This window comes from Lynx canadensis, chromosome F2, assembly GCF_007474595.2.
Source record: "Lynx canadensis isolate LIC74 chromosome F2, mLynCan4.pri.v2, whole genome shotgun sequence".
Classification (NCBI taxonomy): domain Eukaryota; kingdom Metazoa; phylum Chordata; class Mammalia; order Carnivora; family Felidae; genus Lynx; species Lynx canadensis.
In genome coordinates this window covers 69468741-69481441 of record NC_044320.2, presented here as the reverse complement: position 1 = coordinate 69481441, position 12701 = coordinate 69468741, and positions in this window count along the sequence as shown.

Here is a 12701-nt window from a genome sequence, read left to right as displayed (position 1 = left end):
GCGTTCATCAGAAAAGAACAAAGAAAGAGCATTTCTCATTGGCTGTGAGTGGTGGTTAGTGAGTTGTTGCTGGGGCAGGGAGGATCTTCCTTCTTTTTCTTAAAAGTGGAAGATGAAATTCCTATGTGAAAATGTCCTCCCTATCAAGATAATTCTTATCTTCCTTCTTCCTGCTGGCTAGACAGCCTGGTTTGTGCATGAGAGCTCCCCCTACAGGGCTTCCCAGCTCCATTTTAAATGAGGTTTCCTTTATTTTCACAACCCCTTTCTTCCCCTAAGAATTTACTGAAGAAGCTAATGGGAGGGCAGTTGAATAGTTTGAATGTTAATCTCTCAGTGTCCCTTCATGGCTTTGTAATGTTTGCAGAAGCCTTAGAGAAGGAGAGTGACCCAAAGTTCAGGCACCGGGAAGGAGAGAAAGCAGCAGAGGCCGGGAGGATCCTCAGAATAGAAAACTGTCCATTGTCTTGTGAGCCTTGCAATATATACACATTTGAGGTGGAGGGGCAGGAGAATTTGGTGAGTCCAAGAGAGAGACTCAGGAATGATCCTGTAGTCATGACCAGCATTTCAAAGGAGTTAGAGCATTTGTCCAATAAGCCATCAAGAATCTACTGGTGCTCAGAGAGGATGCATTTCTTTTGGTAACTATCCGGTGAGTTGTATCTAACTAACCTCACCACAAGTTTAGATTTTGAGTCTGAAGTAATTCCCCTAATTTGATGAGAAGACTTTGTTAAATAGCTACAAAATAACTGGCTAATCTTCGTACTAGAATAGACGATCAATGAGGTCAGGATTTTTATTTTATTCTTTGATTTAATCCTAAAGCCTAGAAAATGCTTTGCACATAGCATCCGATAATGAAAAAATAGCCAAATTTATATTGGTAAATTCTCTTGGCCAAGCAACTCATTTTTTAAGATGGATTTCAAAACCCAAGATTCTCAAATTTGATAAAATGATACTGCCTTACATTTAGAATGCCTGACGCATTCACAAATATTTATGTTTGGCAAATGATGGTCCTGCATCTCTTTAACAAAATTGGATGGATTTTTAGTAATTTTGAAGGTCAAGATCCAAGGAGATGGTTTAAACCTCCATTATACCACATCAGTGTAAGAGCTTGGGTTCGTCAATTCCTGGACAAGATATCACGGGGGGAACAGGAACTTGGAAGGTAGAGATGGACCCACAGAGTGAATTCAACTACAAAATCTGGCCCAGGAAACAGACTCACTATCAAAAAGTTGGGCCCAGCAGGGTGGTGACCTCAGCCAGCACTACACCTGGGAAGGACAAGTGGCATGGAATGAGATCCTAGCTACAGTGCTGTGGTTCAGAGACAGAATTCCAGTCCTTGGGTAGGTTATGAAGACTGTCTCTGTCTGTAATGACTCAGTGGTGAGAATCCTTTCACAATGTATGCATGTATCAAGTCACCATGTTGAAGATTTAAATATATCACAATTTTATTAGTCAACTATACCTCAATAAAGTCAGAAAAAAACACAGTATCTCTCAAGAAGAATATCATAAACACCCAAATACCCAAACCAGTGAATCAAGTAGAGACTCTCCACAGGGGCAAGATAAAGAAACCTTTTTACTAGAACCAGCTCCCAAGCCAGTACTAAACTCATCATGAAGTAGAACCTAGACTGTTGCCTATTTCACTCGACCAGGACTTTTGTAATTCAGCCTAACTGGGACTAGCCACAGCCATTATTTTCTAGTCTCCTCATCTCTAGCCACATCTATTTTCCTAAATCCAGCAGATTCTTTCAGAGAGGCCTCTTCCCTTTGCTGACATACTAACCTACACAAATCCTGCAAATCTCAGCTTAACTATTCTTCCCAAATTTGGCCATTTCCTTCTCACTCTCTCCAGGCTAGATGAGGGCACCTGTGGTACACTGTTAGGTGCTTGCGTTGGACAGCATAATTCTCCTGTGGAAGCATTTAACATAACTGGAATTTTTCAGTCATGATATCCCCAAGAGGCAGCCCATTTCCTGGCATAAAGGACACTCTAAAACAACAGATAATAAGGGAGTGTTGAATGAATAACTGTATGAACAAGTGGACTCAGAGGATGGTTGGGATTTCCATTGGCAGAGATGGGGGAGAAAGGGTTTCCTTCTCTATTCTCTAACTCCAGAGTGGTATGAATGACCACTCTTCACACAAGCTAGAAATTTGGGCATATTCCTTCACTCTTTCCTCACCTCCCACACGCAGTCATCAAATGAGACATTGTCACCTCCCTTCAAGTAACTAACAGCCCTCACATGCTTTTTTAACATTCTTCCCAAGGACACCTTCTTTCCCATGACTCAGTGGACCCTAAGCACATCTCTGAATCTGTGTTCAACTTATTTTTTACTTAGCTGCATTCCCCACTTGCAGATGGGGACCATGGCTTACTTACCCTAGGATCCCAAGACCTGGTTCGGTATCTGGAACACCACAGGAAACCGGTGTATGTTTGTCAAATGTATATTTGTTGTACACACCCCCATGTCTTTACATTATCTTTCATATGTCTTTCCTCACACCTTATGAGAATTTAAATATCCCATTCCCTGCATAATAAATAAAATTTGATTAATTCACAATGAGGTATAAATGGCTCATGCACTTATATTCCCTGAAAATTTTCATTGGCTACTTGTCAGAAAGTTGACAGCAGCAAGCAAAGAACACCTACTGCCCCAGACGGGGTTTTAACGTCCCATGTTTCCACTTGAAACTGGATGTTAGAAATTAAATGAAGGCAGTCCTAACCCTGCCAACATCTAGCTCTGTTCACACCAACAACTCAAATCATCTCTTAGGGGATCCCAAAGGCACTCTGAGGTCTGACACGACAGCTCTATGGAAGATGTCCCTGGCTCTGGGGTTGTCTCAAGGTGCAATCGGGTGCATCCCATTTTTTACATTCATTTACAAATGGAAAGTTTCAGCAGCTGTTCAAAACATCCTGATCTCTCTGCCTCAGATTAATAGTCGATGGAGTGTGAAGCATCAGCCTCACCCCTGAAAGCAAGCCCGCTGCACAAATGCCTGTCTCGCTCGGGAAGGCACAATCACATCTCCCTACATGCCTGTTTCAGACAGGTCGGAGCCTTCAGGTTCTCGCTGTTGCCCAGCAGCCTCTTGTGTGTGGCATGCCCTTAAGTTGAGAAGGAAGAATGCAGGATCTGCCATCCAGATGGTACAGAATGGAAGATTAGGGATTTGGGAACCAGATGTGATTATGAGGGAGCAGAGTAAGAAATTAAAAAAAAAAAAATCCACACCCTCATGGAACCCTGAAGGCCCAGTGAGAAAAAAAATGGGCCGTAAGGATTCTACGTGGATCCTGTGTGATGGTTTTATTCTGGATTATTAGTGGGGAAGATTAGGGGCCCAGGGGGAAGAACAACTGACAGCGTTCTGACAGGGCTTCCGGTGTCTCCATTTTATTTTATTTTTAAATGCTTATTTATTTTGAGAGAGGGAGAGAGAGGGAGCACGTGCTGGTGGGACAGGGACAGAGGAAGAGAGAAAAGAATTCCAAGCAAGCTCCATGCTCAGCACAGGGCCAGACACAGGGCTCAATCTCTGACTTAGAGATCATGACCTGAGCCCAAGTCGGATGCTTAACGGACTGAGCCACCCAGAGTGCCCCCTGTGTCTCCATTCTAATTCTAAATTGAGTATCCATACCCCAATGCCTTTCGGTGAGAGTACACTGATCCCTCCTCTCTCTACACCTGTTCCTAAACTGCCGTGACGTTACAGAGAAGAACGCGCCCCCATCCACCGGCCCTCGTGCGACTTCACAATGTCGACGCCTGTGAGCAGGCCTGTCACTCATTCCGAGTCAGCACCTTCTCCAGTTCCCTTAAAACTGCAGTCTTAGAGCTCCCTACCATCATTCTAGGGATGAGGAAATGAAGCCCAGAGAGATGTAATTCCCAGCACCTTGCACTCCTCTGCCCCACACCCTCGGCACTAAGACTCTGTTACAAAGAAAATGAAAGCCAGTAGGCAGGGGTCCCTACAAGTTCCTGGAGTGTCTCTCCCAACCAGACTGTCTACATTCGCCCAGGATTATCTTCTTCCCAACAGAAAAAGAGAGGTTCGTTCCCTCCCACGTATTCAGGCACCTTGCCGCACTAATTATTTTTTCTCTCTCTCTCTTTCTCACCCTCCCTTCCCACCCCCATCTAACTCTTTTCTTCCCTTCTCTCTGTCCAGTTTCTTCCTCCCACTGTACCTTGTTCCTCAGCTTATGAATAAAGTCACATAATTAAAAAACAAAACAAAAATTACCCTGACCCCCCACCCGGTATATACAGCTAGCTTTCCCATCTCTCATGCTTCTTCCCTCCATGTTCAGACTTTTCTACAAAGTAGTCCAGACTTATAGCGTTCACTCTCTCAACTGCTATTCACCGTCAGACTGCTGCTATCAGGCCTTCTGTCCTCCATTATTACTGAAAACGCTCACTCAGAGGCCAGCAATGACCTCTTAATTGTCAAATTCACTTAGATCTCATCACGCTTCATTATAATTAATGGCTTTGGTCACTGTTGACTGCTCCCTCCGTGAAAATTTTCTCTTCTAGCTTTCCTGTCTCTTGAGTCTTGCCAGGCAATCCCATCCTTTGAACAGCACTTACTTTACCAATTAAAAATTATTTTGAATATCGTTACGCAAATTAAGCACACTGCCAACACAGATACAGGTAACACATTTTGAGTTAGTACTTACCCTGGCTAGTTTTGGAGTAATGACTTCTCATTAAATCCTTAAAATGTTAACTTGCCATCCCTAGCAAATAGCCCACTGTTAACACTGAAGCATTTTAAGTAAGATCAGACAATAAAACAGAAGCATTTTAAAGTAAGACCAAACAGGGGCGCCTGGGTGGCGCAGTCGGTTAAGCGTCCGACTTCAGCCAGGTCACGATCTTGCGGTCCGTGAGTTCGAGCCCCGCGTCAGGCTCTGGGCTGATGGCTCAGAGCCTGGAGCCTGTTTCTGATTCTGTGTCTCTCTCTCTCTCTGCCCCTCCCCCATTCATGCTCTGTCTCTCTCTGTCCCAAAAAATAAATAAATGTTGAAAAAAAAAATTTAAAAAAAAAATAAAGTAAGACCAAACAATAAAACAGATGTTTATCCCTTTTAGATAACAAAAGAGCACGTGATATTCTCAAGAGCTATATTCATGGACCAAATATTTAATGGAAATCTGATTTTATAATTCCTTTAAAGAAGTGTCATACAAGTAACCAACAATAAAAGGTATATACGGAACACTCATCTTCATGTGCTTTTACTAAGTAGTTTATTGACTAAGGAAAAAGTAATTTACTCTTCCTTCTGGGAGCAACATTTGGAACTGGAATCTAAGTGAGGTATTTGGGAATATTCATATAACTTGGATGCCAGCATGAAAATAAAGTAGGGGAGAAGTTAAAAGAATTTGTTTCTCCTCCTGAGTTGTATGAGGTGCAAAGTAAATTAATTCTAAATTATACCTAGCCAGCCTTTTAACTTTTTCCACACTTGTTCTCACAGAAGGAAACAGGATCTCTCTCTCTCCCTCTCTCTCTCTGTCTCACTCACTCTTTCTCTCTGTCTCATTTGCTCTTGCGTTTGCTCTCTCTCTTTGATTGCAAGAACACAAAGTCTAGATTAGAGTTAACGGTATATCCAGAGAACAGCTTTCTTTGCCACACATATAGTTCCATCAACTGCAAAGCTTGTAACATTTCGCAACCCTTACTCATTGAATAGCACCTTCACAAGTTTTGTCATAGCTTGTGTGAGAAACTGGCCAGCTGCTCACTAAACCCATTTGTTGGTTTTTCTCCTGAAACAGAGCTGGACTGCATTTCCCAGCCTTCCTGCAGTTAGATGTCCCATGAAATTGAATTCTAGATCATGGAATGTGAATAGAAGAGGTATGCCCACTTCTAGGCCTGGCCCCTAAACACCTTCTACATGTGGTTCTCCATGTTCTTCCCCTTTCTACCTACTAGCTACAGAGAAGCACAGAAGCTTTGGAAGCCACATGTTTAAAATGGTGCCACTACAGTGTTGAAGGCACCTGGGTCACCAAGTCATTGCTTGGAGGAGAGTTGACCAAGCAGATTGAGGACAGGGTGATAAGTGCCTTTGGGGCATGAGGCACTGAGAAGCACCCAAGAGGGTATGATCAGGAAAGGGTTCCAAGAGGTGGAGACCCTGAAGTAGAAACAGGCAGGAATTCTGCCACCAAACGGGGTGTAGAACAAATTGTGTATTCTACAAAGTGCCGGTGCCTCCTATGTGCCTGGGAAGGTCTCCTGGAGGAGACAGCACTGAAGGAGAAGGATAAGATAAAGGATATGGATAAGAAGGAACCTGTGAGGTGAGTGGCCAGGAGAAGAACATTCCTGGCAGGTGGAGTAGCAAATGCATAGGGAGTCACTTCCTAGAAGAGGCCTCTGACCGAAACAAAGGCCTTGACTTCAGGCCTAGCTTCATATTGGATGCTCTGGAAGGTCAAAAGGCAATCAGGACTTCCCTGGCCTGCTGACTGTCAAAAGACTAGTGAATTAAAAGGCAGATCGTATCAGGGACTTAGTTTTAAACCCTGCATCGAGAGGGAAGGCTATGTGGAAATGATGAAAACCATACCATTTTTTTTTTTTTTTTTACATGTTGGGAGCAAAAATAACACACAGCTTGACTTAAGTTTTGTTTCCTTTTCTTTTATTCTATATTTGCCTCATTTTCTATTTATTCACCTACATGTTTATTTGGAAAAGTAAATTAAATCTGGGTGGTTTTTTTTTCATTATTTAAGGAAAACAAAGGTGTCATATTGACTGTTTTCTTTTTGAGACAACAAAGATGCAAGAAAACAGGTGAAAGCCAAAGTTTCCTTAGTATTTTGTCACTGTACGTTTCCTGATGTCCATGAGGGAAGATTTTCAGCAAATTCTATTTATATCGATTCAGGGTTTAAAATCACTGTGCTATTTATTAGAGTGGCAACGTTTTTAAAACCTGGGTTTTCTTAAGTTCTAAAGGCTACATAGAACTTTCACTATTCCATTTATAAACCTACTGAATTTTAATAATGCCTTTTGGGGAAATTATTTTTATTTTTATAGTGGTAAAATACATAATATAAAATTAACCATTTGAACATCTTTAAGTGTACAATTAAGTGGCATAAAATACATTCACAATGTTGTATAACCATCACCAATATCGATTTCCAGAACTTTTTCATTGTATCAAGAGGAGCTGTGTCCCCATAAATAATAACTCTTCATCTCCCTTTCCCCCCAGCCTCTGATAACCTCTCTTCTGGCTCTATGTATTTACCTATTTACTTTCTGTCTCTTTGTATTTACCTAGTCTAGGTACCTCATATACATAGAATCTTACAGTATTTGTTCTTTTGTGTCTGACTTATTTCATTTACCACGTTTTCAAGGTCTATCCATATTGTAACTTGTATCAGAATTTCATTTTTGTGTAAGGCTAAATAATATTCCATTGGACTTCAATTACTACTTGATCTACTTATATTTTGTAGTCTAAATTCCTTTAAATGATTTGTTCCATATACAATTTGAACTAAAGCCCTTTACATATTAAACCTGCATTCATGAATCCATTGTAATTATCATTCGTTTTTGTAATTATCATTCTTTGGAAGTCCTTCAAATATTCATCCTGATAAACAAAACACTCACTAGTTTTTAAACTATTCCAGCAAATCTATAAATCTAATAAAATAAGCTTATGCATATATTGAGTCTCAAATTTTCTTCAATATTACACAAGTTTTTGTAGCAACGTGGATGGAACTGGAGAGTGTTATGCTAAGTGAAATAAGTCAGGCAGAGAAAGACAGATACCATATGTTTTCACTCATATGTGGATCCTGAGAAACTCAACAGAAGACCAGGGAGGAGGAAAAGGGCGGGGGGGGGGGGGAGTTACAGAGAGGGAAGGAGGCAAACCATAAGAGACTCTTAAATATTGAGAATAAACTGAGGGTTGGTGGGGGACGGCGAGGAGGGGAAAGTGGGTGATGGGCATTGAGGAGGGTACCTGTTGGGATGAGCACTGGGTTTTGTATGGAAACCAATTTGACAATAAATTTCATATTAAAAAACATATATTACACAAATTTAATACAGTTTTCCCATGTCTTTCAACCTAAAATCACAAGTGTAAAATTAATTAGCCAATTCAAAACTTGAATTTGTTTTACAGGGGGAATCTGCCAGACCTAACATGATCTGTCTGATTATGTTAAGAACCAAAGATTTTCATACCAAATAAACACCGACTTATCCCAATGATTACAATATCCTAATCTATACTTCATAAAAGGGTTTTAAAACATTGAAGTTGGCTTCTTTTCCTCTCTCTGTAGTCAGTTCCTAGTATTGGAAATGCATTTCTCCAATGAATGAGTATCTCAAACAATTTGAATTTGCTACATGCTGAGAGACTGTCAGCTTCCAAGCAGGACCTAAATTCCACTAATGGATATATTGGGCTTTTTTTTAATGTTGGTAGAACAAGTGGAGGTCTTATCCCATACCCTTTAAATGTGATTAGCTTAGCAGCCCACAACACTAGGACTCATGACATTAGATTTCAGTAGACAGAAGACTTTACTCCTATTAAGAGTCTCTTTCTAATTGGTTTTATACTCACAAATTCTTTAAACATTTTAATGTCTTTCCATATGACTCAAGAGACACTCCATGTACTTCTCCATGTACTGACATTCCATGTACTTCTTCCAACCATATAACATGATAGAATTCCATGTTCATTTTATATTCTCGGTAGGTTGCCAATCCTTGTAGACATTTAAATATTTTTTATTGGATTCTGCAATTCTCTCATATCTCTTCTTGTTCCAAGGTCACTGACCTGTCAAGATCCAAAAGTATTTATAGTACAGACTCAGCATATTATCGTTTAATTTTAAAGCTTAATAAAGTTAAATAGCTAATTCTTTATTGATTGATTCATTCAAGAAACAGTTATTGAAAGACTTGTGTGTTAGGCCACAAGGATACATAGATAAATAAGACTTGGTTCCTTTCCTGAGAGGTTTTATATTCCAATAAGTGAGCCAGACATGTAAATAATCACAGAAGAGTCAAGTGCAGATAACGATCTGTATAAAGTGAATCACATGCACAGAAAAAAACAAGCAGAGGCTAATTGTGTCTCAGGGCACCAAGCATGGCTCAGAGCATGGGAACACAGTCTTATACGAAGAGTATTACATCACCAGGAAGGGCACAAAGAAAATGCATTTTAAATACTGAGAAATATATGTCAAAAAAAAGCTTGGGACAACCATGGAATATTCAAGAAGGCCTGGGAAAAGACTGAATTACCCCAGAAGTGATAAGTGATTGGATGTGTTCAGTTCACCAAGTGAATGGTGGGGTCGGCTTTGAGGGACCCTGGATTCTGTCTTATTTTGTATTTTGTATTTTGTGTTATGTATTTTGGCACTCATAAGGAAAACTAACATTTATAAGGCACTCTGTGGCAAATAAATTACTTTTCTCCCAGCAAGAAATGACTGGCCCAGAAGGCTACCTACTCCAAGCTGTGTGTGTGCGCACGCACACACACACACGCGCGCCAGGAAATGAGGGAATTGATATCTTGTCACATCTGTACCTACTCAGGTCACACCAGTTGGGATTTTCTGCTGGATGATGTGGGTCAATAAATAGATTTAATCTTGGGAAGAATATGATCAGATTCAATTTTCTTTGAACAGTAATTCAAAGAAAGAGAAAAGGATTTATAAAAGAGATCTCAGAAGAAATGGCATTTTTTTGGATAGAGACTCTTAGGACAAGGAGAACCAAAAGTAATAATAGAAGCCATTAAAAAAAATAATACTATTCAAAATTGTAGACACCGACAATAAAAAAGAATTCTAGACAGACATTAAAGTAAACAGGTATTTGTGACTTGATTGGCTACATTCGTTTGTTTTTGTGTTTTTTTTGACGTTTATTTATTTTTGAGAGACAGAGCATGAGTGGGGGAGGGGCAGAGAGAGAGAGAGACACAGAATCTGAAGTAGGCTCCAGGCTCTGAGCTGTCAGCACAGAGCCCGATGCGGGGCTTGAACCCATGAACCCTGAGATCATGACCTGGGCCAAAGTCGGATGCTTAACCAACTGAGCCGCCCAGGCACCCCTTGATTAGCTAGATTTAGATGAGAATGACAAATACAGACTGGGGGAAAAACTGGATAACTAAGGAAAAGATTAATTACCTGGGAAAAAGTTATAACTGTTTAGACAAATTCTTAGAATTGTTTTTAGTCCTTACATTTTTGAGCATTAGTTTTCCTCTCGGCCATTCCATTCTGCTTTATTGGCCCCAAAGAGATTTTAGAAATTCATTATTCCATTAAATATTACCTACTCCTAGAAAATTTTCAAATGGGAAGCAACTGTCAGCACTGATTATGGGAACATCTGATTCTAGAGATCTGGACCCAGGAAAACAACAGAAGCTGGAAAGGCAGCCAAAGAAAAATAAAAAGGATGGTGTTTTCAGGATTCTTTTTTATCTTGTTTTCCCTAGAGTAAAAGGTTCCTCTGAACGAGCCCAGCAGTATAGTGACATAGCGGCCATCAGCCACCAGTGATTCTGAGCAGATAGTATTTGAAAAACCACAAAAATTGAAAGGGCCTTCAGTAGAGCCAGACTATGGCTGAAAACAGTGAGCAGCCGTTCCATCCAATTACTGAGCTATTGATGAAGATTAACTGAAGGGGTAACAGTAACCTGTGATGGCAAAACAGAGCACAACCTGTGTGGCTTTGAAAGAGCTGAGTAACTTTAAAAAGAATAGAAAATGTGCTATTAAAGATGAAGCCTAAAGTAAGAAAGGGGGAAAAAATTATGTACTTTCTTTCAAAATATGAGAAAAACAAACTATAAAAAGTGTGTGTGTGTGTGTGTGTGTGTGTGTGTGTGTGTTTTGAGGGGGTAGGGTAGTGGAAGCAGGTACGTTACGGGCATCTTTACAAAGGTGATACAACTCTTGCAAGTCAGAGCGAGGAGAGAAGCTGCAGTCGTAGATGATTACTATCAAAGCACCCTGTAGGGACACTGCAACCAAGTTCCCCCGTGGAAGATTCAAAGACAAAACGCTAAAGACGGTCCTTGGGATCCTTGCAGAACAACTAGAATACGCATCTAAAGGAATAATGCCGAAAACATTAGGAAGAAGTCACTTTGTGCGTTTTGCATTTTGTAGATATATTTACAAAGAATCCCATGGAATGATTTGAAATGCCAAGAAAAAAACAGAGCTCTCCCCCCCAAGGTTTGGGCTACTGTGGGGGAAAAAGGAGGAGAGAATAAAAGCAATGCCAGTCAAAAGCCAAACAAATGGTGATGGAGGTTGTCACGTGTGTACTGGGTGGGTCCTGGGCCCTGGATCTACACTCCTGGACGACTTATCACCAGTGCTGCAGAGAGGGTGAGCTACGCTCCCATGGCAGTTAACTCCACAAGTTATACTTCTGCTGAGCGTTATTTTCTTTCTTGCGCCATGTCTTTATGTGAGGAAGCTTAACTTTTCCAGAATAATTTAAAAAATGCTCATAAAAGGTGGAATCTCAGGCTTCAAAGTGTGGCAGACCAACCAATTTCCCCTCCTCCAAAGTAGCTACTCTTTCTAAATATGAGAAAATCAAACTAAACTCAAAATCCAATGCAAGTTCCTCAAGGACAGACATTCTTATGGAGAATAGGGGAAAGAGAATGTAGGAATTCTCACAAATCATTGTTACCTTAAGTTACACAAAGCTTCTGGAATTTCAGAAATCAATAGTTGATGGGAATGTATCATGAGAACAAGATAAATATGCAAATAATATCTATAACAACCTACCGTTTACTGCATGATTTCCACGTGCCAGCCCTCCAAGGCCATTAGCTCATCTCAGGCAACCACACTGAGGTTGTCATTGTTTTCTAGATGCCCTGAGAATTTCCTCAACTCACTACTAATCTGTAAGAAGCAGAACTTAGGTTTGACCTAGGTATTTCGAGTGCCAAAGTCCATGTGCTTTCCAACATGCAATTGTGCTTTTCTTTCCAACAAGGATAACAAGTAAATTCTTCATAATTTGGTAAAGAAAGAGACATTGCTCACTCACTAGATTAAAACCAGAACATTCATATTTAAATATTGAGTGAGAATATAAATTACTTGCACGCTGTGGAGAAAAATAATGGGCTAACCTATTAAAATTTAAGTGGATACAGGGAGTCATATATAATGTAACACACCCAATGATCTTGCTCCAAATCAACTGTCTGCTTTTATTTAGCACAGGACACTCAATATGCAAAATTTATCATTAAAATAACAGAATTTCAAGATCCAATTCAAATACTGCAAAATTATGAAAACAAACTTCTTCTCTACCTCACCCCCAAAACGACGTGACAAAAATGTGACTTTCTTTATTGTCACCAAACCAGACTTAGCGTTTCTTCCTCATGGTAGGCACGTCCAAGAAAACTCAGCCATTTCAGTGATTTCTCTGGCACATCAGACAGGAGGTCAGAGAGGGCTGTCCTCCCAGCACGGATTCTGAGGTCAAGGTTGATGTGGTGCTGCCAGCTGTGAGGG